Source organism: Gobio gobio (genome assembly GCF_949357685.1).
Source record: "Gobio gobio genome assembly, chromosome: 21".
NCBI classification, from domain to species: domain Eukaryota; kingdom Metazoa; phylum Chordata; class Actinopteri; order Cypriniformes; family Gobionidae; genus Gobio; species Gobio gobio.
This window is the reverse complement of record NC_137117.1, coordinates 5168722-5192482: the sequence shown is the minus strand read 5'-3', so window position 1 is coordinate 5192482 and position 23761 is coordinate 5168722.

Sequence of the window (23761 nt, the reverse complement as noted above, 5' to 3'; positions counted from 1 at the left end):
AGGCTGAGCGTTCAGCGCGCCGTGTGCCGTCTCGCGCCGGCTGATAGCGGGGGTTGTCACGGCAACCCAGCGCGTCACTCGGCGCTGTGATGCGCGGTCGAGACTATGAAACCTCAAACGGGGTTGAGTCCCTTCACTTATTCCCCGATCTAATTTCTTTTCTGGGGCTCCAGAAAAGGATTACTTTGGCTAATAAGCGCTGGTGACCTGAGGATTACAGTGGGGCTTCCCCGCCGAGTACATCTCTTCGGGCCCCCACTCCTCTATCGCATCACGAGCGTGCTGAGACTTTGTTTGTGGGTGGTTCATGTTCTCTCACGAGAACATGACCACGTCGGCGCGTTGTTCACCTTGCTCTTTCATAGGGGCTGGATTGTTCAGCGCGCCGTGTGCCGTCAAGTCTGACGGCCACGCTCATTGTCTCACATGCCTGCTGGTTGCTTACAGATGGGATTGCTGGTCCTTTAAAAAAAAAAAAAAAAAAGGGGATCTAGCGTTTCATTTGGCGCTCTGGCGGAGGACAGATGTCAATTGCTGCATCGGAGAGAGGGCTGTTATGCGCTGGAAATGATAATGCTGAGTTTCCCACTATAATGGTGTGTGCTCATGCTGAATCAGATTCAGAGTTGTCAGCAATGCTTTCCGGGGTGGCTTCCCGGATGTGCATTGGAAAAATTTAACAGCATGGAACTATTTGGTGTCAAAATATGGAACACCAAAAGGGCCATAACCTGTATAAGTTTTTCCCTCTCTCACTGCCCTCTGTCCTGCATGCATGAGGGTAGTCCCGACCCAGGGGTTATGCAGGAACTGCGTGCGGTGATGGACCTCGCTCTCCGGAGTGACGAAAGTCACTGTACGCTCCCTGGGTCAGGCGATGTCCACACCAGTGGTCCAGGAAGCTGGGGCTAAACCTGGCAGATATGCGTGAGCCCGACGAAGTTCGGTTCCTCATCGCCCCTGTCTGTCAGGCTGGCCTCTTCGGCGACGCCAACCAGAGCGCATCCGGTCAGTGTTGAACTGCTTGAATACGTTCAAAGGCAGGACAGCGGTCCCACTGAAATTATTTCAGAGGCTCCTGGGGCATATGGCATCTGCAGCCGCGGTAACGCCGCTCGGATTGCTTCATATGAGACCGCTTCAACGCTGGTTGCACGACCGAGTCCCGAGATGGGCGTGGCAGAGCGGTCAGTACCGGGTCCTAGTTACTCCTTACTGTCGCCAAACCTTCAGTCCGTGGTCAGACCCCTCGTTTCTCCGGGCCGGAGTGTCCCTAGAACAGGTGTCGAGGCATGCTGTGGTCTTCACGGATGCCTCATCCACGGGCTGGGGGGCCACGTACAACGGGCACGCAGTTTCGGGTCTGTGGACGGGGCCCCAACTGCGTTGGCATATCAATTGCCTAGAGTTACTGGCGGTACGTTTTGCCCTGGCCCGGTTCAAGAAACCGCTTCGGGGCAAGCTCGTACTGGTCCGTTCGGACAGCACTGCAGCCGTTGCGTACATCAACCGTCAGGGTGGTCTACGCTCCCGTTGCATGCTCCGGCTCGCCCGCCATCTCCTCCTGTGGAGTCAGAAGTTTGTGAGGTCACTTCGTGCTATTCACATCCCAGGTGCGCTGAACCAGACAGCCGACGAGCTCTCTCGTCAGTCGACACCTCCGGGCGAATGGCGACTCCACCCCCGGAGCGTCCAGCTGATATGGGACCACTTCGGGGTTGCACAGGTAGACCTGTTCGCTTCCCCGGAGTCGACCCATTGCCAGTGGTACTACTCCCTGACCGGAGGTACCTTAGGCATAGATGCACTGGCGCACAGCTGGCCCCGGGACCTACGCAAATATGCGTTTCCCCCAGTGAGCCTTCTTGCACAGACTCTGTGCAAGGTCAGGGAGGACGAGGAGCAGGTCTTGTTAGTTGCGCCCTATTGGCCCAACCGGACCTGGTTCCCCGAACTTACACTCCTCGCGACAGCCCTCCCTGGCCGATTCCCCTGAGGAAGGACCTTCTTTCTCAGGGACGGGGCACTCTTGGCACCCGCGTCCAGACCTCTGGAAACTCCATGTCTGGTCCCTGGACGGGACGCGGAGGTTCTAGATGGCCTACCACAAGCTGTGGTAGATACCATCACTTCAGCTAGAGCCCCCTCTACGAGGCGCCTCTATGCTCTGAAGTGGAATCTGTTCGTCGTTTGGTGCTCTTCCCGCCAGGAAGACCCCCGGAAGTGTTCGATTAATGTTGTGCTTTCCTTCCTGCAGGATGGGTTGGAGCGGCGACTGTCACCCTCCACCCTCAAAGTGTACGTCGCTGCAATAGCGGCGTATCACGATGCAGTAGACGGTAAATCCGTTGGTAAGCACGACTTAATCGTCAGGTTCCTCAGAGGTGCGAGGAGACTAAATCCTCCTCGTTCTATCTCGTTACCCTCTTGGGACTTAGCCCTGGTGCTTAGAGCACTCCAGGGTTCTCCATTTGAGCCTTTGCAGTCAGTCGAGCTAAAAATCCTGTCCATGAAGACAGTCCTCCTGACCGCATTGGCCTCAATCAAGAGGGTGGGGGACCTGCATGCGCTTTCGGTCGACGAATCGTGCCTAGAATTCGAGCCGGCCAACTCTCACGTTGTCCTGAGACCCCGGCCTGGATATGTGCCCAAGGTTCCTACCACTCCCTTCCGGGACCAGGTAGTGAACCTGCAAGCGCTGCCTTCGGAGGAGGCAGACCCAGCCCTAGCTTTATGTCCCGTCCGCGCTCTTCGCGCTTACGTTGACCGGACTCAAAGCTTCAGATCCTCACAGCAGCTCTTCGTCTGTTACGGAGGTCAGCAGAAGGGAAAGGCTGTCTCCAAGCAGAGGTTGGCCCACTGGATAGTGGATGCCATTGTCTTGGCTTACCAGTCCCAAGACGTACCTTGCCCGTTCGGGGTGCGAGCACACTCAACAAGGAGTGTTGCTTCATCCTGGGCGCTGGCTCATGGTGCCTCGCTGACAGACATTTGTAGAGCTGCGGGCTGGGCGACACCTAACACGTTCGCTAGATTTTATAGCCTCCGTGTAGAGCCGGTATCTTCCCGCATCCTCGCCCCCCAGGGCCAGTAGCGCTAAGTACCCGTTCTAGTGTCGGCTTGCAACGCCACTCCCGCCTCCGGGCCGGATACGTGCGTCTATTCTTGCTCCAGTTGTGTTCCCCGGAAACGGCTAACCCTGTGAGTTCCTCCGTCACCCCTGCGGTGCCAGACGTTGCGGCCGTCTGGCACCAGGCCTGCACCCGTATGCTTGTGGAACGTGTGTGTAGGCTGGGTTCCATATGTTGCGGTCCCCTCACGGCTACCCCATATGTGTATTCTCCACGGTATCTGCTACCCTGCTCGGTTAGCCCCGTGTCTTTCCCTCGACAGAGCCCGCTCTGTCATCTCTGGGATGTGTTCTTCCCCCCCTGGGATCAGGTTGGGTCCACCCCAGAGATTTTCCATAGTTGCACTACCCTAGGAGGTTAGTCCTGATGCGTATTTCCACCTCTCCTTCCATTGAAGGATGTGGCTCCGCAGCGTACCATCTCCCGAGACGGGCACGCTTTCCCAGCGTTATCCAATAGTCACGCTGAGTGGGTCTTGCAGGAACAGCAGTGACTGTCCTTCCCTGCCGGGAGCCCTGACTCCCACTCCAACTTAGGAGTGGTCCAGCGAGCTCAGGCAGGGCGCTGGAAGGGCCAGCATCCCTGGCGTTTTGGTAGGGATCCCAATTCGTCGGTCAGTTCCGACGTACGTCGAACGTGACCGACTGAAAGGGAACGTCTCGGTTACGTATGTAACCCTCGTTCCCTGAAGGAGGGAACGGAGACGTACGTCCCGTCGCCAGGTGCTGTGCTTCAGCTGAAGGCCGAGCCACTCTTCTCGGCTCCTCAGTTGAAAACAATATGCGGTACTTCCACTTCCGTATTTATACCCGCAATGCGGGGCGGTGCGTGGAATGTGTGCACCGCATGCCAATGTCCATTGGCTCGTTTTTAATACACTCGAAGTAGATTGGTCTCTGAAACAGATCCCAATTCGTCGGTCAGTTCCGACGTACGTCTCCGTTCCCTCCTTCAGGGAACGAGGGTTACATACGTAACCGAGACGTTTTATGTGTAAAATCATAAGGGGTACCATCAGTGTTTTTTTTGTAAAACCAAAAGGGGTACCATCAGCGTTTTATGTGTAGAACCATAAGGGGTACCATCAGCGTTTTATGTGTAAAACCAAAAGGGGTACCATCAGCGTTTTATGTGTAGAACCATAAGGGATACCATCAGTGTTTTTTGTGTAAAATCATAAGGGGTACCATCAGCGTTTTATGTGTAAATTCATAAAGGGTACGTTTCAGCTTTTTATGTGTAAAATCATAAAGGGTACCATCAGCGTTTTATGTGTAAACTCATAAGGGGTACCATCAGCGTTTTATGTGTAGAACCATAAGGGGTACCATCAGCGTTTTATGTGTAAAATCATGAGGGGTTCCATCAGCGTTTTATATGTAAAACCAATAATGGGTACCATCAGCGTTTTTTGTGTAAAATCATAAAGGGTACCATCAGTGTTTTTTTGTGTAAAATCATAAGGGGTACCATCAGCGTTTTATGTGTAAAATCATAAGGGGTACCATCAGCGTTTTTTGTGTAAAATCATAAGGGGTACCATCAGCGTTTTATGTGTAAAATCATAAAGGGTACCATCAGCGTTTTATGTGTAAAACTAATAATGGGTACCATCAGCGTTATATGTGTAAAATCATTAGGGGTACCATCAGCGTTTTTTGTGTAAAACCAGAAGGGGTACCATCAGCGTTTTTTGTGTAAAACCATAAGGGGTACCATCAGCGTTTTATGTGTAAAATCATAAGGGGTACCATCAGCGTTTTATGTGTAGAACCATAAGGCGTACCATCAGCGTTTTATGTGTAAAATCATGAGGGGTTCCATCAGCGTTTTATGTGTAAAACCAATAATGGGTACCATCAGTGTTTTTTGTATAGAACCAGAAGGGGTACCATCAGCGTTTTATGTGAAAAACTAACAATGGGTGCCATCAGCGTTTTATGTGTAAATTCATAAAGGGTACCATCAGCTTTTTATGTGTAAAATCATAAGGGGTACCATCAGCGTTTTACGTGTAAAATCATAAGGGGTACCATCAGCGTTTTCTGTGTAAAATCATAAGGGGTACCATCAGCGTTTTACGTGTAAAATCATAAGGGGTACCATCAGCTTTTTATGTGTAAAATCATAAGGGGTACCATCAGCGTTTTTTGTGTAAAACCATAAGGGGTACCATCAGCGTTTTCTGTGTAAAATCATAAGGGGTACCATCAGCGTTTTTTTTGTAAAACCATAAGGGGTACCATCAGCGTTTTCTGTGTAAAACCATAAGGGGTACCATCAGTGTTTTATGTGCAAAATCATAAGTGGTACCATCAGTGTTTTCTGTGTAGAACCAGAAGGGGTACCATAAGTGTTTTTTGTTTAGAACCAATAATGGGTACCATCAGCGTTTTATGTGTAAAATCATAAGTGGTACCATCAGCGTTTTATGTGTAAAGCCAAAAGGGGTACCATCAGCGTTTTATCTGTAAAATCATAAGGGGTACCATCAGCGTTTTTTGTGTAAAACCATAAGGGGTACCATCAGCGTTTTTTGTGTAAAACCATAAGGGGTACCATCAGTGTTTTTTTGTGTATAATCATAAGGGGTACCATCAGCGTTTTTTGTGTAAAATCATAAGGGGTACCATCAGCGTTTTTTGTGTAAAATCATAAGGGGTACCATCAGCGTTTTATGTGTAAAATCATAAGGGGTACCATCAGCGTTTTATGTGTAAAATCATAAGGGGTACCATCAGCGTTTTATGTGTAAAACTAATAATGGGTACCATCAGCGTTTTATGTGTAAAACTAATAAGGGGTACCATCAGCGTTTTATGTGTAAAATCATAAGGGGTACCATCAGCGTTTTATGTGTAAAACTAATAATGGGTACCATCAGCGTTTTATGTGTAAAATCATAAGGGGTACCATCAGCGTTTTTTGTGTAAAACCATAAGGGGTACCATCAGCGTTTTTTGTGTAAAACCATAAGGGGTACCATCAGCGTTTTATGTGTAAAATCATAAGGGGTACCATCAGCGTTTTATGTGTAGAGCCATAAGGGGTACAATCAGCGTTTTATGTGTAAAATCATGAGGGGTTCCATCAGCGTTTTATGTGTAAAACCAATAATGGGTACCATCAGCGTTTTTTGTGTAAAATCATAAAGGGTACCATTAGTGTTTTTTTGTGTAAAATCATAAGGGTTACCATCAGCGTTTTATGTGTAAAATCATAAGGGGTACCTTCAGCGTTTTTTGTGTAAAATCATAAGGGGTACCATCAGCGTTTTATGTGTAAAATCATAAAGGGTACCATCAGCGTTTTATGTGTAAAACTAATAATGGGTACCATCAGCGTTTTATGTGTAAAATCATAAGGGGTACCATCAGCGTTTTTTGTGTAAAACCATAAGGGGTACCATCAGCGTTTTTTGTGTAAAACCATAAGGGGTACCATCAGCGTTTTATGTGTAAAATCATGAGGGGTACCATCAGCGTTTTATGTGTAGAACCATAAGGGGTACCATCAGCGTTTTATGTGTAAAATCATGAGGGGTTCCATCAGCGTTTTATGTGTAAAACCAATAATGGGTACCATCAGTGTTTTTTGTATAGAACCAGAAGGGGTACCATCAGCGTTTTATGTGTAAAACTAACAATGGGTGCCATCAGCGTTTTATGTGTAAATTCATAAAGGGTACCATCAGCTTTTTATGTGTAAAATCATAAGGGGTACCATCAGCGTTTTACGTGTAAAATCAGAAGGGGTACCATCAGCGTTTTCTGTGTAAAATCATAAGGGGTACCATCAGCGTTTTACGTGTAAAATCATAAGGGGTACCATCAGCTTTTTATGTGTAAAATCATAAGGGGTACCATCAGCGTTTTCTGTGTAATATCTTAAGGGGTACCATCAGCGTTGTATGTGTAAAATAATAAGGGGTTCCATCAGCGTTTTTGGTGTAGAACCATAAGGGGTACCATCAGCGTTTTATATGTAAAATCATGAGGGGTTCCATCAGCGTTTTATGTGTAAAACCAATAATGGGTACCATCAGCGTTTTATGTGTAGAACCAGAAGGGGTACCATAAGTATTTTTTGTGTAGAACCAATAATGGGTACCATCAGCGTTTTATGTGTAAAACTAACAATGGGTGCCATCAGCGTTTTATGTGTAAATTCATAAAGGGTACCATCAGCTTTTTATGTGTAAAATCATAAGGGGTACCATCAGCGTTTTACGTGTAAAATCATAAGGGGTACCATCAGCGTTTTTTGTGTAAAACAAATAATGGGTACCATCAGCGTTTTTTGTGTAAAATCATAAAGGGTTCCATCAGTGTTTTTTTGTGTAAAATCATAAGGGGTACCATCAGCGTTTTATGTGTAAAATCATAAAGGGTACCATCAGTGTTTTTTTGTGTAAAATCATAAGGGGTACCATCAGCGTTTTATGTGTAAAATCATAAGGGGTACCATCAGCGTTTTTTGTGTAAAATCATAAGGGGTACCATCAGCGTTTTATGTGTAAAATCATAAAGGGTACCATCAGCGTTTTATGTGTAAAACTAATAATGGGTACCATCAGCGTTTTATGTGTAAAATCATAAGGGGTACCATCAGCGTTTTTTGTGTAAAACCATAAGGGGTACCATCAGCATTTTTTGTGTAAAACCATAAGGGGTACCATCAGTGTTTTTTTGTGTAAAATCATAAGGGGTACCATCAGCGTTTTTTGTGTAAAATCATAAGGGGTACCATCAACGTTTTTTGTGTAAAATCATAAGGGGTACCATCAGCGTTTTATGTGTAAAATCATAAAGGGTACCATCAGCGTTTTATGTGTAAAACTAATAATGGGTACCATCAGCGTTTTATGTGTAAAATCATAAGGGGTACCATCAGCGTTTTTTGTGTAAAACCATAAGGGGTACCATCAGCGTTTTTTGTGTAAAACCATAAGGGGTACCATCAGCGTTTTATGTGTAAAATCATAAGGGGTACCATCAGCGTATTATGTGTAGAACCATAAGGGGTACCATCAGCGTTTTATGTGTAAAATCATGAGGGGTTCCATCAGCGTTTTATATGTAAAACCAATAATGGGTACCATCAGCGTTTTTTGTGTAAAATCATAAAGGGTACCATCAGCGTTTTTTGTGTAAAACCATAAGGGGTACCATCAGCGTTTTATGTGTAAAATCATAAGGGGTACCATCAGCGTTTTATGTGTAGAACCATAAGGCGTACCATCAGCGTTTTATGTGTAAAATCATGAGGGGTTCCATCAGCGTTTTATGTGTAAAACCAATAATGGGTACCATCAGTGTTTTTTGTATAGAACCAGAAGGGGTACCATCAGCGTTTTATGTGTAAAACTAACAATGGGTGCCATCAGCGTTTTATGTGTAAATTCATAAAGGGTACCATCAGCTTTTTATGTGTAAAATCATAAGGGGTACCATCAGCGTTTTACGTGTAAAATCATAAGGGGTACCATCAGCGTTTTCTGTGTAAAATCATAAGGGGTACCATCAGCGTTTTACGTGTAAAATCATAAGGGGTACCATCAGCTTTTTATGTGTAAAATCATAAGGGGTACCATCAGCGTTTTTTGTGTAAAACCATAAGGGGTACCATCAGCGTTTTCTGTGTAAAATCATAAGGGGTACCATCAGCGTTTTTTTTGTAAAACCATAAGGGGTACCATCATCGTTTTCTGTGTAAAACCATAAGGGGTACCATCAGTGTTTTATGTGCAAAATCATAAGTGGTACCATCAGTGTTTTTTGTGTAGAACCAGAAGGGGTACCATAAGTGTTTTTTGTTTAGAACCAATAATGGGTACCATCAGCGTTTTATGTGTAAAATCATAAGTGGTACCATCAGCGTTTTATGTGTAAAGCCAAAAGGGGTACCATCAGCGTTTTATGTGTAAAATCATAAGGGGTACCATCAGCGTTTTTTGTGTAAAACCATAAGGGGTACCATCAGCGTTTTTTGTGTAAAACCATAAGGGGTACCATCAGTGTTTTTTTGTGTAAAATCATAAGGGGTACCATCAGCGTTTTTTGTGTAAAATCATAAGGGGTACCATCAGCGTTTTTTGTGTAAAATCATAAGGGGTACCATCAGCGTTTTATGTGTAAAATCATAAAGGGTACCATCAGCGTTTTATGTGTAAAACTATTAATGGGTACCATCAGCGTTTTATGTGTAAAATCATAAGGGGTACCATCAGCGTTTTTTGTGTAAAACCATAAGGGGTACCATCAGCGTTTTTTGTGTAAAACCATAAGGGGTACCATCAGCGTTTTATGTGTAAAATCATAAGGGGTACCATCAGCGTTTTATGTGTAGAGCCATAAGGGGTACAATCAGCGTTTTATGTGTAAAATCATGAGGGGTTCCATCAGCGTTTTATGTGTAAAACCAATAATGGGTACCATCAGCGTTTTTTGTGTAAAATCATAAAGGGTACCATTAGTGTTTTTTTGTGTAAAATCATAAGGGTTACCATCAGCGTTTTATGTGTAAAATCATAAGGGGTACCATCAGCGTTTTTTGTGTAAAATCATAAGGGGTACCATCAGCGTTTTATGTGTAAAATCATAAAGGGTACCATCAGCGTTTTATGTGTAAAACTAATAATGGGTACCATCAGCGTTTTATGTGTAAAATCATAAGGGGTACCATCAGCGTTTTTTGTGTAAAACCATAAGGGGTACCATCAGCGTTTTATGTGTAAAATCATAAGGGGTACCATCAGCGTTTTATGTGTAGAACCATAAGGGGTACCATCAGCGTTTTATGTGTAAAATCATGAGGGGTTCCATCAGCGTTTTATGTGTAAAACCAATAATGGGTACCATCAGTGTTTTTTGTATAGAACCAGAAGGGGTACCATCAGCGTTTTATGTGTAAAACTAACAATGGGTGCCATCAGCGTTTTATGTGTAAATTCATAAAGGGTACCATCAGCTTTTTATGTGTAAAATCATAAGGGGTACCATCAGCGTTTTACGTGTAAAATCAGAAGGGGTACCATCAGCGTTTTCTGTGTAAAATCATAAGGGGTACCATCAGCGTTTTACGTGTAAAATCATAAGGGGTACCATCAGCTTTTTATGTGTAAAATCATAAGGGGTACAATCAGCGTTTTTTGTGTAAAACCATAAGGGGTACCATCAGCGTTTTCTGTGTAAAATCATAAGGGGTACCATCATCGTTTTCTGTGTAAAACCATAAGGGGTACCATCAGTGTTTTATGTGCAAAATCATAAGTGGTACCATCAGTGTTTTTTGTGTAGAACCAGAAGGGGTACCATAAGTGTTTTTTGTTTAGAACCAATAATGGGTACCATCAGCGTTTTATGTGTAAAATCATAAGTGGTACCATCAGCGTTTTATGTGTAAAGCCAAAAGGGGTACCATCAGCGTTTTATGTGTAGAACCATAAGGGATACCATCAGTGTTTTTTTTGTAAAACCAAAAGGGGTACCATCAGCGTTTTATGTGTAGAACCATAAGGGGTACCATCAGCGTTTTATGTGTAAAACCAAAAGGGGTACCATCAGCGTTTTATGTGTAGAACCATAAGGGATACCATCAGTGTTTTTTGTGTAAAATCATGAGGGGTACCATCAGCGTTTTATGTGTAAATTCATAAAGGGTACGTTTCAGCTTTTTATGTGTAAAATCATAAAGGGTATCATCAGCATTTTATGTGTAAACTAATAATGGGTACCATCAGCGTTTTATGTGTAAAATCATAAGGGGTACCATGAGCGTTTTTTGTGTAAAACCATAAGGGGTACCATCAGCGTTTTTTGTGTAAAACCATAAGGGGTACCATCAGCGTTTTATGTGTAAAATCATAAGGGGTACCATCAGCGTTTTATGTGTAGAGCCATAAGGGGTACAATCAGCGTTTTATGTGTAAAATCATGAGGGGTTCCATCAGCGTTTTATGTGTAAAACCAATAATGGGTACCATCAGCGTTTTTTGTGTAAAATCATAAAGGGTACCATTAGTGTTTTTTTGTGTAAAATCATAAGGGTTACCATCAGCGTTTTATGTGTAAAATCATAAGGGGTACCATCAGCGTTTTTTGTGTAAAATCATAAGGGGTACCATCAGCGTTTTATGTGTAAAATCATAAAGGGTACCATCAGCGTTTTATGTGTAGAACCATAAGGGGTACCATCAGCGTTTTATGTGTAAAACCAAAAGGGGTACCATCAGCGTTTTATGTGTAGAACCATAAGGGATACCATCAGTGTTTTTTGTGTAAAATCATAAGGGGTACCATCAGCGTTTTATGTGTAAATTCATAAAGGGTATCATCAGCGTTTTATGTGTAAACTCATAAGGGGTACCATCAGCGTTTTATGTGTAGAACCATAAGGGGTACCATCAGCGTTTTATGTGTAAAATCATGAGGGGTTCCATCAGCGTTTTATATGTAAAACCAATAATGGGTACCATCAGCGTTTTTTGTGTAAAATCATAAAGGGTACCATCAGTGTTTTTTTGTGTAAAATCATAAGGGGTACCATCAGCGTTTTATGTGTAAAATCATAAGGGGTACCATCAGCGTTTTTTGTGTAAAATCATAAGGGGTACCATCAGCGTTTTTTTTGTAAAACCATAAGGGGTACCATCATCGTTTTCTGTGTAAAACCATAAGGGGTACCATCAGTGTTTTATGTGCAAAATCATAAGTGGTACCATCAGTGTTTTTTGTGTAGAACCAGAAGGGGTACCATAAGTGTTTTTTGTTTAGAACCAATAATGGGTACCATCAGCGTTTTATGTGTAAAATCATAAGTGGTACCATCAGCGTTTTATGTGTAAAGCCAAAAGGGGTACCATCAGCGTTTTATGTGTAAAATCATAATGGGTACCATCAGCGTTTTATGTGTAAAATCATTAGGGGTACCATCAGCGTTTTTTGTGTAAAACCAGAAGGGGTACCATCAGCGTTTTTTGTGTAAAACCATAAGGGGTACCATCAGCGTTTTATGTGTAAAATCATAAGGGGTACCATCAGCGTTTTATGTGTAGAACCATAAGGCGTACCATCAGCGTTTTATGTGTAAAATCATGAGGGGTTCCATCAGCGTTTTATGTGTAAAACCAATAATGGGTACCATCAGTGTTTTTTGTATAGAACCAGAAGGGGTACCATCAGCGTTTTATGTGTAAAACTAACAATGGGTGCCATCAGCGTTTTATGTGTAAATTCATAAAGGGTACCATCAGCTTTTTATGTGTAAAATCATAAGGGGTACCATCAGCGTTTTACGTGTAAAATCATAAGGGGTACCATCAGCGTTTTCTGTGTAAAATCATAAGGGGTACCATCAGCGTTTTACGTGTAAAATCATAAGGGGTACCATCAGCTTTTTATGTGTAAAATCATAAGGGGTACCATCAGTGTTTTTTGTGTAAAACCATAAGGGGTACCATCAGCGTTTTCTGTGTAAAATCATAAGGGGTACCATCAGCGTTTTTTTTGTAAAACCATAAGGGGTACCATCATCGTTTTCTGTGTAAAACCATAAGGGGTACCATCAGTGTTTTATGTGCAAAATCATAAGTGGTACCATCAGTGTTTTTTGTGTAGAACCAGAAGGGGTACCATAAGTGTTTTTTGTTTAGAACCAATAATGGGTACCATCAGCGTTTTATGTGTAAAATCATAAGTGGTACCATCAGCGTTTTATGTGTAAAGCCAAAAGGGGTACCATCAGCGTTTTATGTGTAAAATCATAAGGGGTACCATCAGCGTTTTTTGTGTAAAACCATAAGGGGTACCATCAGCGTTTTTTGTGTAAAACCATAAGGGGTACCATCAGTGTTTTTTTGTGTAAAATCATAAGGGGTACCATCAGCGTTTTTTGTGTAAAATCATAAGGGGTACCATCAGCGTTTTTTGTGTAAAATCATAAGGGGTACCATCAGCGTTTTATGTGTAAAATCATAAAGGGTACCATCAGCGTTTTATGTGTAAAACTATTAATGGGTACCATCAGCGTTTTATGTGTAAAATCATAAGGGGTACCATCAGCGTTTTTTGTGTAAAACCATAAGGGGTACCATCAGCGTTTTTTGTGTAAAACCATAAGGGGTACCATCAGCGTTTTATGTGTAAAATCATAAGGGGTACCATCAGCGTTTTATGTGTAGAGCCATAAGGGGTACAATCAGCGTTTTATGTGTAAAATCATGAGGGGTTCCATCAGCGTTTTATGTGTAAAACCAATAATGGGTACCATCAGCGTTTTTTGTGTAAAATCATAAAGGGTACCATTAGTGTTTTTTTGTGTAAAATCATAAGGGTTACCATCAGCGTTTTATGTGTAAAATCATAAGGGGTACCATCAGCGTTTTTTGTGTAAAATCATAAGGGGTACCATCAGCGTTTTATGTGTAAAATCATAAAGGGTACCATCAGCGTTTTATGTGTAAAACTAATAATGGGTACCATCAGCGTTTTATGTGTAAAATCATAAGGGGTACCATCAGCGTTTTTTGTGTAAAACCATAAGGGGTACCATCAGCGTTTTTTGTGTAAAACCATAAGGGGTACCATCAGCGTTTTATGTGTAAAATCATAAGGGGTACCATCAGCGTTTTATGTGTAGAACCATAAGGGGTACCATCAGCGTTTTATGTGTAAAATCATGAGGGGTTCCATCAGCGTTTTATGTGTAAAACCAATAATGGGTACCATCAGTGTTTTTTGTATAGAACCAGAAGGGGTACCATCAGCGTTTTATGTGTAAAACTAACAATGGGTGCCATCAGCGTTTTATGTGTAAATTCATAAAGGGTACCATCAGCTTTTTATGTGTTAAATCATAAGGGGTACCATCAGCGTTTTACGTGTAAAATCAGAAGGGGTACCATCAGCGTTTTCTGTGTAAAATCATAAGGGGTACCATCAGCGTTTTACGTGTAAAATCATAAGGGGTACCATCAGCTTTTTATGTGTAAAATCATAAGGGGTACAATCAGCGTTTTTTGTGTAAAACCATAAGGGGTACCATCAGCGTTTTCTGTGTAAAATCATAAGGGGTACCATCATCGTTTTCTGTGTAAAACCATAAGGGGTACCATCAGTGTTTTATGTGCAAAATCATAAGTGGTACCATCAGTGTTTTTTGTGTAGAACCAGAAGGGGTACCATAAGTGTTTTTTGTTTAGAACCAATAATGGGTACCATCAGCGTTTTATGTGTAAAATCATAAGTGGTACCATCAGCGTTTTATGTGTAAAGCCAAAAGGGGTACCATCAGCGTTTTATGTGTAGAACCATAAGGGATACCATCAGTGTTTTTTTTGTAAAACCAAAAGGGGTACCATCAGCGTTTTATGTGTAGAACCATAAGGGGTACCATCAGCGTTTTATGTGTAAAACCAAAAGGGGTACCATCAGCGTTTTATGTGTAGAACCATAAGGGATACCATCAGTGTTTTTTGTGTAAAATCATAAGGGGTACCATCAGCGTTTTATGTGTAAATTCATAAAGGGTACGTTTCAGCTTTTTATGTGTAAAATCATAAAGGGTATCATCAGCGTTTTATGTGTAAACTAATAATGGGTACCATCAGCGTTTTATGTGTAAAATCATAAGGGGTACCATCAGCGTTTTTTGTGTAAAACCATAAGGGGTACCATCAGCGTTTTTTGTGTAAAACCATAAGGGGTACCATCAGCGTTTTATGTGTAAAATCATAAGGGGTACCATCAGCGTTTTATGTGTAGAGCCATAAGGGGTACAATCAGCGTTTTATGTGTAAAATCATGAGGGGTTCCATCAGCGTTTTATGTGTAAAACCAATAATGGGTACCATCAGCGTTTTTTGTGTAAAATCATAAAGGGTACCATCAGCGTTTTTTGTGTAAAACCATAAGGGGTACCATCAGCGTTTTTTGTGTAAAACCATAAGGGGTACCATCAGCGTTTTATGTGTAAAATCATAAGGGGTACCATCAGCGTTTTATGTGTAGAACCATAAGGCGTACCATCAGCGTTTTATGTGTAAAATCATGAGGGGTTCCATCAGCGTTTTATGTGTAAAACCAATAATGGGTACCATCAGTGTTTTTTGTATAGAACCAGAAGGGGTACCATCAGCGTTTTATGTGTAAAACTAACAATGGGTGCCATCAGCGTTTTATGTGTAAATTCATAAAGGGTACCATCAGCTTTTTATGTGTAAAATCATAAGGGGTACCATCAGCGTTTTACGTGTAAAATCATAAGGGGTACCATCAGCGTTTTCTGTGTAAAATCATAAGGGGTACCATCAGCGTTTTACGTGTAAAATCATAAGGGGTACCATCAGCTTTTTATGTGTAAAATCATAAGGGGTACCATCAGCGTTTTTTGTGTAAAACCATAAGGGGTACCATCAGCGTTTTCTGTGTAAAATCATAAGGGGTACCATCAGCGTTTTTTTTGTAAAACCATAAGGGGTACCATCATCGTTTTCTGTGTAAAACCATAAGGGGTACCATCAGTGTTTTATGTGCAAAATCATAAGTGGTACCATCAGTGTTTTCTGTGTAGAACCAGAAGGGGTACCATAAGTGTTTTTTGTTTAGAACCAATAATGGGTACCATCAGCGTTTTATGTGTAAAATCATAAGTGGTACCATCAGCGTTTTATGTGTAAAGCCAAAAGGGGTACCATCAGCGTTTTATGTGTAAAATCATAAGGGGTACCATCAGCGTTTTTTGTGTAAAACCATAAGGGGTACCATCAGCGTTTTTTGTGTAAAACCATAAGGGGTACCATCAGTGTTTTTTTTGTGTAAAATCATAAGGGGTACCATCAGCGTTTTTTGTGTAAAATCAAAAGGGGTACCATCAGCGTTTTTTGTGTAAAATCATAAGGGGTACCATCAGCGTTTTATGTGTAAAATCATAAGGGGTACCATCAGCGTTTTATGTGTAAAACTAATAAGGGGTACCATCAGCGTTTTATGTGTAAAATCATAAGGGGTACCATCAGCGTTTTATGTGTAAAACTAATAATGGGTACCATCAGCGTTTTATGTGTAAAATCATAAGGGGTACCATCAGCGTTTTTTGTGTAAAACCATAAGGGGTACCATCAGCGTTTTTTGTGTAAAACCATAAGGGGTACCATCAGCGTTTTATGTGTAAAATCATAAGGGGTACCATCAGCGTTTTATGTGTAGAGCCATAAGGGGTACAATCAGCGTTTTATGTGTAAAATCATGAGGGGTTCCATCAGCGTTTTATGTGTAAAACCAATAATGGGTACCATCAGCGTTTTTTGTGTAAAATCATAAAGGGTACCATTAGTGTTTTTTTGTGTAAAATCATAAGGGTTACCATCAGCGTTTTATGTGTAAAATCATAAGGGGTACCATCAGCGTTTTTTGTGTAAAATCATAAGGGGTACCATCAGCGTTTTATGTGTAAAATCATAAAGGGTACCATCAGCGTTTTATGTGTAAAACTAATAATGGGTACCATCAGCGTTTTATGTGTAAAATCATAAGGGGTACCATCAGCGTTTTTTGTGTAAAACCATAAGGGGTACCATCAGCGTTTTTTGTGTAAAACCATAAGGGGTACCATCAGCGTTTTATGTGTAAAATCATAAGGGGTACCATCAGCGTTTTATGTGTAGAACCATAAGGGGTACCATCAGCGTTTTATGTGTAAAATCATGAGGGGTTCCATCAGCGTTTTATGTGTAAAACCAATAATGGGTACCATCAGTGTTTTTTGTATAGAACCAGAAGGGGTACCATCAGCGTTTTATGTGTAAAACTAACAATGGGTGCCATCAGCGTTTTATGTGTAAATTCATAAAGGGTACCATCAGCTTTTTATGTGTAAAATCATAAGGGGTACCATCAGCGTTTTACGTGTAAAATCAGAAGGGGTACCATCAGCATTTTCTGTGTAAAATCATAAGGGGTACCATCAGCGTTTTACGTGTAAAATCATAAGGGGTACCATCAGCTTTTTATGTGTAAAATCATAAGGGGTACAATCAGCGTTTTTTGTGTAAAACCATAAGGGGTACCATCAGCGTTTTCTGTGTAAAATTATAAGGGGTACCATCAGCGTTTTTTTTGTAAAACCATAAGGGGTACCATCATCGTTTTCTGTGTAAAACCATAAGGGGTACCATCAGTGTTTTATGTGCAAAATCATAAGTGGTACCATCAGTGTTTTTTGTGTAGAACCAGAAGGGGTACCATAAGTGTTTTTTGTTTAGAACCAATAATGGGTACCATCAGCGTTTTATGTGTAAAATCATAAGTGGTACCATCAGCGTTTTATGTGTAAAGCCAAAAGGGGTACCATCAGCGTTTTATGTGTAGAACCATAAGGGATACCATCAGCGTTTTATGTGTAAAATCATAAAGGGTACCATCAGCGTTTTATGTGTAAAACTAATAATGGGTACCATCAGCGTTTTATGTGTAAAATCATAAGGGGTACCATCAGCGTTTTTTGTGTAAAACCATAAGGGGTACCATCAGCGTTTTTTGTGTAAAACCATAAGGGGTACCATCAGCGTTTTATGTGTAAAATCATAAGGGGTACCATCAGCGTTTTATGTGTAGAACCATAAGGGGTACCATCAGCGTTTTATGTGTAAAATCATGAGGGGTTCCATCAGCGTTTTATGTGTAAAACCAATAATGGGTACCATCAGTGTTTTTTGTATAGAACCAGAAGGGGTACCATCAGCGTTTTATGTGTAAAACTAACAATGGGTGCCATCAGCGTTTTATGTGTAAATTCATAAAGGGTACCATCAGCTTTTTATGTGTAAAATCATAAGGGGTACCATCAGCGTTTTACGTGTAAAATCAGAAGGGGTACCATCAGCATTTTCTGTGTAAAATCATAAGGGGTACCATCAGCGTTTTACGTGTAAAATCATAAGGGGTACCATCAGCTTTTTATGTGTAAAATCATAAGGGGTACCATCAGCGTTTTATGTGTAAAACCAAAAGGGGTACCATCAGCGTTTTATGTGTAGAACCATAAGGGATACCATCAGTGTTTTTTGTGTAAAATCATAAGGGGTACCATCAGCGTTTTATGTGTAAATTCATAAAGGGTACGTTTCAGCTTTTTATGTGTAAAATCATAAAGGGTATCATCAGCGTTTTATGTGTAAACTCATAAGGGGTATCATCAGCGTTTTATGTGTAAATTCATAAAGGGTACCATCAGCTTTTTATTTGTAAAATCATAAGGGGTACCATCAGCGTTTTATGTGTAAATTCATAAAGGGTACTTTTCAGCTTTTTATGTGTAAAATCATAAAGGGTATCATCAGCGTTTTATGTGTAAACTCATAAGGGGTATCATCAGCGTTTTATGTGTAAATTCATAAAGGGTACCATCAGCTTTTTATGTGTAAAATCATAAGGGGTACCATCAGCGTTTTACGTGTAAAATCATAAGGGGTACCATCAGCTTTTTTTGTGTAAAACCAATAATGGGTACCATCAGCGTTTTATGTGTAAAACCATAAGGGGTACCATCAGCGTTTTTTGTGTAAAACCATAAAGGGTACCATCAGCGTTTTTTGTGTAAAACCATAAGGGGTACCATCAGCGTTTTTTGTGTAAAATCATAAGGGGTACCATCAGCGTTTTTTGTGTAAAACCATAAGGGGTACCATCAGCGTTTTTTGTGTAAAACCATAAGGGGTACCATCAGCGTTTTTTGTGTAAAACCATAAGGGGTACCATCAGCGTTTTTTGTGTAAAACCATAAGGGGTACCATCAGTGTTTTTTTGTGTAAAATCATAAGGGGTACCATCAGCGTTTTTTGTGTAAAATCATAAGGGGTACCATCAGCGTTTTTTGTGTAAAATCATAAGGGGTACCATCAGCGTTTTATGTGTAAAATCATAAAGGGTACCATCAGCGTTTTATGTGTAAAACTAATAATGGGTACCATCAGCGTTTTATGTGTAAAATCATAAGGGGTACCATCAGCGTTTTTTGTGTAAAACCATAAGGGGTACCATCAGCGTTTTATGTGTAGAACCATAAGGGGTACCATCAGCGTTTTATGTGTAAAATCATGAGGGGTTCCATCAGCGTTTTTTGTGTAAAACCAATAATGGGTACCATCAGCGTTTTTTGTGTAAAATCATAAAGGGTACCATCAGTGTTTTTTTGTGTAAAATCATAAGGGGTACCATCAGCGTTTTATGTGTAAAATCATAAGGGGTACCATCAGCGTTTTTTGTGTAAAATCATAAGGGGTACCATCAGCGTTTTATGTGTAAAATCATAAAGGGTACCATCAGCGTTTTATGTGTAAAACTAATAATGGGTACCATCAGCGTTTTATGTGTAAAATCATAAGGGGTACCATCAGCGTTTTTTGTGTAAAACCATAAGGGGTACCATCAGCGTTTTTTGTGTAAAACCATAAGGGGTACCATCAGCGTTTTATGTGTAAAATTATAAGGGGTACCATCAGCGTTTTATGTGTAGAACCATAAGGGGTACCATCAGCGTTTTATGTGTAAAATCATGAGGGGTTCCATCAGCGTTTTATGTGTAAAACCAATAATGGGTACCATCAGTGTTTTTTGTATAGAACCAGAAGGGGTACCATCAGCGTTTTATGTGTAAAACTAACAATGGGTGCCATCAGCGTTTTATGTGTAAATTCATAAAGGGTACCATCAGCTTTTTATGTGTAAAATCATAAGGGGTACCATCAGCGTTCCCTTTCGTTCAGTCACTACGACGTACGTTAGTGACTAACGAATGGGGGTTTCGCTTAGAAGCCAATCATCTTCTTCGTATTCAACAGCGCCCAATGGCAGTGCCAATGCCATGGGCATGCGGAATTTGCATGCGTAACTCCGCCCCACCTCGTGGGTATATCAGGAAGTACGCTGGCAACATCGCATTATGTTTCTGCTTTGGAGCCAAGAGGATCTCTTCACTCCTACAAGCCTGATCTGAGTCTTCGACAGCTTTTCGAGACGAGCAACTTTCCAGAGGCGTTGGTGTTACGGCGCGTTCCAGTGATCATCATACTAGAGGTCTTCACGGGTCCAAAAATTCATACCCGAACCCGAAGAGACCCGTAATGTGCTTAACGGAACCGACCCGGACCCGTCTATTATTTCAAAAGCTGGACCCGGACCCGTGAAGATCCGAGAAATGCCAAAAACGTAGTACCCGGAACCGACCTGGACCCGTCTATTATTTAAAAGCTGGAACCGAACCCGGCGTGAAGACACAGACCCGATTGGACCCGTTTGTCACATATTCCACAATAACTGATATTAACAAGTCAATAAACAAGTTATGAAAAATATAACTTTTTGTCTTACCTAGCCGTCGTCTCCCTTCCTTGTAAAGTTACTTGTGATGCATTACATCCTTGCCAAAAAGTTAAATCCATGTTATTCCTCTCTTGTTATTCCAAGCATGCTTAATTCACTCATCATTTCAGCTTTAAAAGTCCACTTTATGTCACGGTGACGGATGACAAATGCGTCTTTGCAGATTTGCATTTCGACTCGAGTTAACTCGCATAATAACTTTGACTGTTTGCCTTTTTGAACTATAATAACGATTGCTCGTTCGGTGGCCGCTGACGTCCGCATTATTTATTTGCTATAATCTCTGTGAGCCGAGCCTGACCACCAAAACTTTAAGAAATAAGACGGTTCATTCATATTATTATTAAAGTCAATCACAGCGGAAGCTCGGGTTGCCATAGAAATGACACGCGCTTGATACTGCACATGCGCGGTGGCTGGAGCAACCTGAAATATGAGCTTTTTTACGCAATTTGAGCATCATAGAAAACATTTGTGACAGTTCAACTGAGATTTTGTTGCTGATTTTAAATATATTATTTAAATATAATTTCAAATCAAACTTCAACAGTGCGTCACACGTAGACAGCACTTACTTTTTTCTCATGTTTGTCCACAATATGCATGAAGGATGCCCGGACAGAAGAGGTGCCCGTGGGTTTAACTTCTTTATATTCGTTGTTTTTTAGCTTTTTTCACACATCACTCATGAAGGTAACCATTATTATTACCGTGCGCTTGCAGAGAGAGCGAGAGAGAGAGAGAGAGAGAGAGAGAGAGAGAGAGAGAGAGAGAGAGAGAGAGAGAGAGCGCGAGCGCGTGAGGCGAGCGAGCAAGAGAGAGAGAGATCGCTCGTGTTTTTCTTCTTTCTTTTTTTTAAACCTTATTTCCCGGCTCACACTTTTCTTATCCTAATTTTACAATTGCAAGTTACAAAAAATACACAAGCAGTGCTGACTGACTCTGATCACGGGCAGGTGTTCTCCGAGTCCGGATCGACTCGGGTATTGCACACAATGTTAAACAGACCCGGGACCCGTAGTAATAGATTGGGACCCGACCCGGACCCGGCTGATCATTTAAAATATAGACCCGAACCCGTACGGGTCCCGGGTCGGGTCCCGGGTCCACGGGTCTCGGGGGCTCCGTGAAGACCTCTACATCATACTGCCTGCCTGCTGATCTGCGCAGTGGTCCGCTAGACAGCTGGTGTGTGGTCCCTGGGCGCTTCGGCGTTCTCTGCGAGGCTTTCCTCTCATAAAAGAGCTTACACGTGACGCGTCCTTTTCAGGATGTCTCGTCCGTGTACTTCTGGGTGTGGTCGGTTGCTTTCCTCCTCTGATGGGCACGAACACTGTCTGGTATGTTTGGGCTTTCAGCATGCTCAGACAGCGTTCGTGGATGAGTCATGTTCTCACTGCGGGAACATGACCATCGCAGTGTTGCGGTCAAGACTCCATGACCTTCGTACTGAAGTGAGAGTCCCCTCTATCACACCCCGATCTACTGAGTCCCAGAGGCCCAGTACTTCGGCTGGTGGTCAGGGTGACTTGACGGTTACGGTGTGGAACAAAGCCCCGACGCTCATGCCTCAGGCCACACCCCCGTCTTGCACATTGCAACCCGCGAGCGTTCAGATGCAGATCGCGGGGCCGGCTTCGGCCCCCCCGCGCATCTCGTTTGGCGCTCCGGAGGAGGATGCGATGTCGATCACCGCATCACAAGGTGGGCTCGAGTCCTCTGGAGATGATGACTCAGCTGTGCTGCCGCCCTCGGGCGTGCCAGCATTGCCCGAGTCAGATCCAGAGCTGACAGCCATGTTGTCTCGGGCAACCGCGAGTTTAGGGATCGAGTGGAACCCTCCACCCTGTCCCGAACGCTCAAGGCTCGACGATTGGTTTTTGGGGGCTCGCGCTGACACCCGTCAGTCCCTGCCCTCAATACCTTTCTTTCCCGAGCTGCATGAGGAACTCACGCGGTCCTGGAAGTCCCCGTTGTCTTCCCGCGACCGTTCGGTGGCTTCCTCCGCCTTCTCCGTCCTCGATGGGGCGGCAGCTAAAGGGTACACTGGGATCCCTCCAGTTGAACGTTCTGTTGCAATGCAACTGTGTCCTCAGAGCGCTTCAACCTGGCGTGGTGATCCTAAGCACCCCTCCAAAGCCTGTCGGTTCACATCAACCTTGGTGTCGAAATCGCACAGAGCCGCGGGGCAGGCTGCCGCTTCGCTGCATGCCATGGCGATCCTCCAGGTCTACCAGGCCAGGATCCTCAAGGACATGCACGAGGGTGGAGTTGATCCGGGGCTCTTAAATGAGCTGCGTGCCGCCACCGACCTCGCTCTCCGGGCGACGAAGGTGACCGCACGCTCCCTGGGTCAAGTGATGTCCACAAATGTGGTCCAGGAGCGTCACTTATGGCTGAACCTGGCCGATATGCGGGACACCGAGCGAACCCGGTTCCTCGATGCCCCCATATCCCAGGCCGGCCTCTTCGGCGGGGCGGTTGAGGACTTCGCCCAACAGTTCTCAATCGCCCAGAAGCAGACTGAGGCTATAAAACACGTACTGCCCCGGCGGCCAGCTGCTGCCTCCACCCAGCCGCCGGCACAGTCGCCTCAGTCTGCTCCACGCCGAGGACGCCCTCCTAAGGCTCCCGCCCCTCCCACCCGGTCCAAGCAGCAGCCTTCACCCGGGCCGGGTCGCGGAGGAAGCCGTAGGAAGGCGTCCAAGTCCCCTCAGGCCGCCCCGCGCCCCGCTAAACGCCAGGCCAAGCGGCGCTCCTGAGACGGACGGCTCAGGGATGGGAAATTCTTTCGAGGAGATGGTAGCAGGACCACTCCTTCCCCCGGTGGAGGGCCGGGGGAGAATCCTTTGTTCAGCTGCTGGCCCCCGGGTCAGCAGCACCCTATGTTGGTCAAAGAAAGAATTAACACTCCCATCCCTGAGCCCACAGAGTCCGGTGATGACGGTGCGCGCCACCCACGGGTCCCGCCACTCGCATCCCACTCTGTCGCCAGCCTCCTGGCAGAGCAGACCCCAGTGGAACGTGCGTCCTTCCCTGGTCTCCTCTGTCAGGACGCAGCTGTCAACCGTGCCCCCGCACCGGGACGCCCCACAGCCTCCCATGTCCGGGCCGGTGACGCTGCATCGCTGCAAGCCCACACCGGGTACGTCTGTACACCGTATGACCCCGCTGGTGCAGTTTCTGGATGTCTGGCTTCAGCTTCCAGGGCTGTCCCGCTGGGTCGAGCGGACCGTCAGGCGCGGCTAAGCG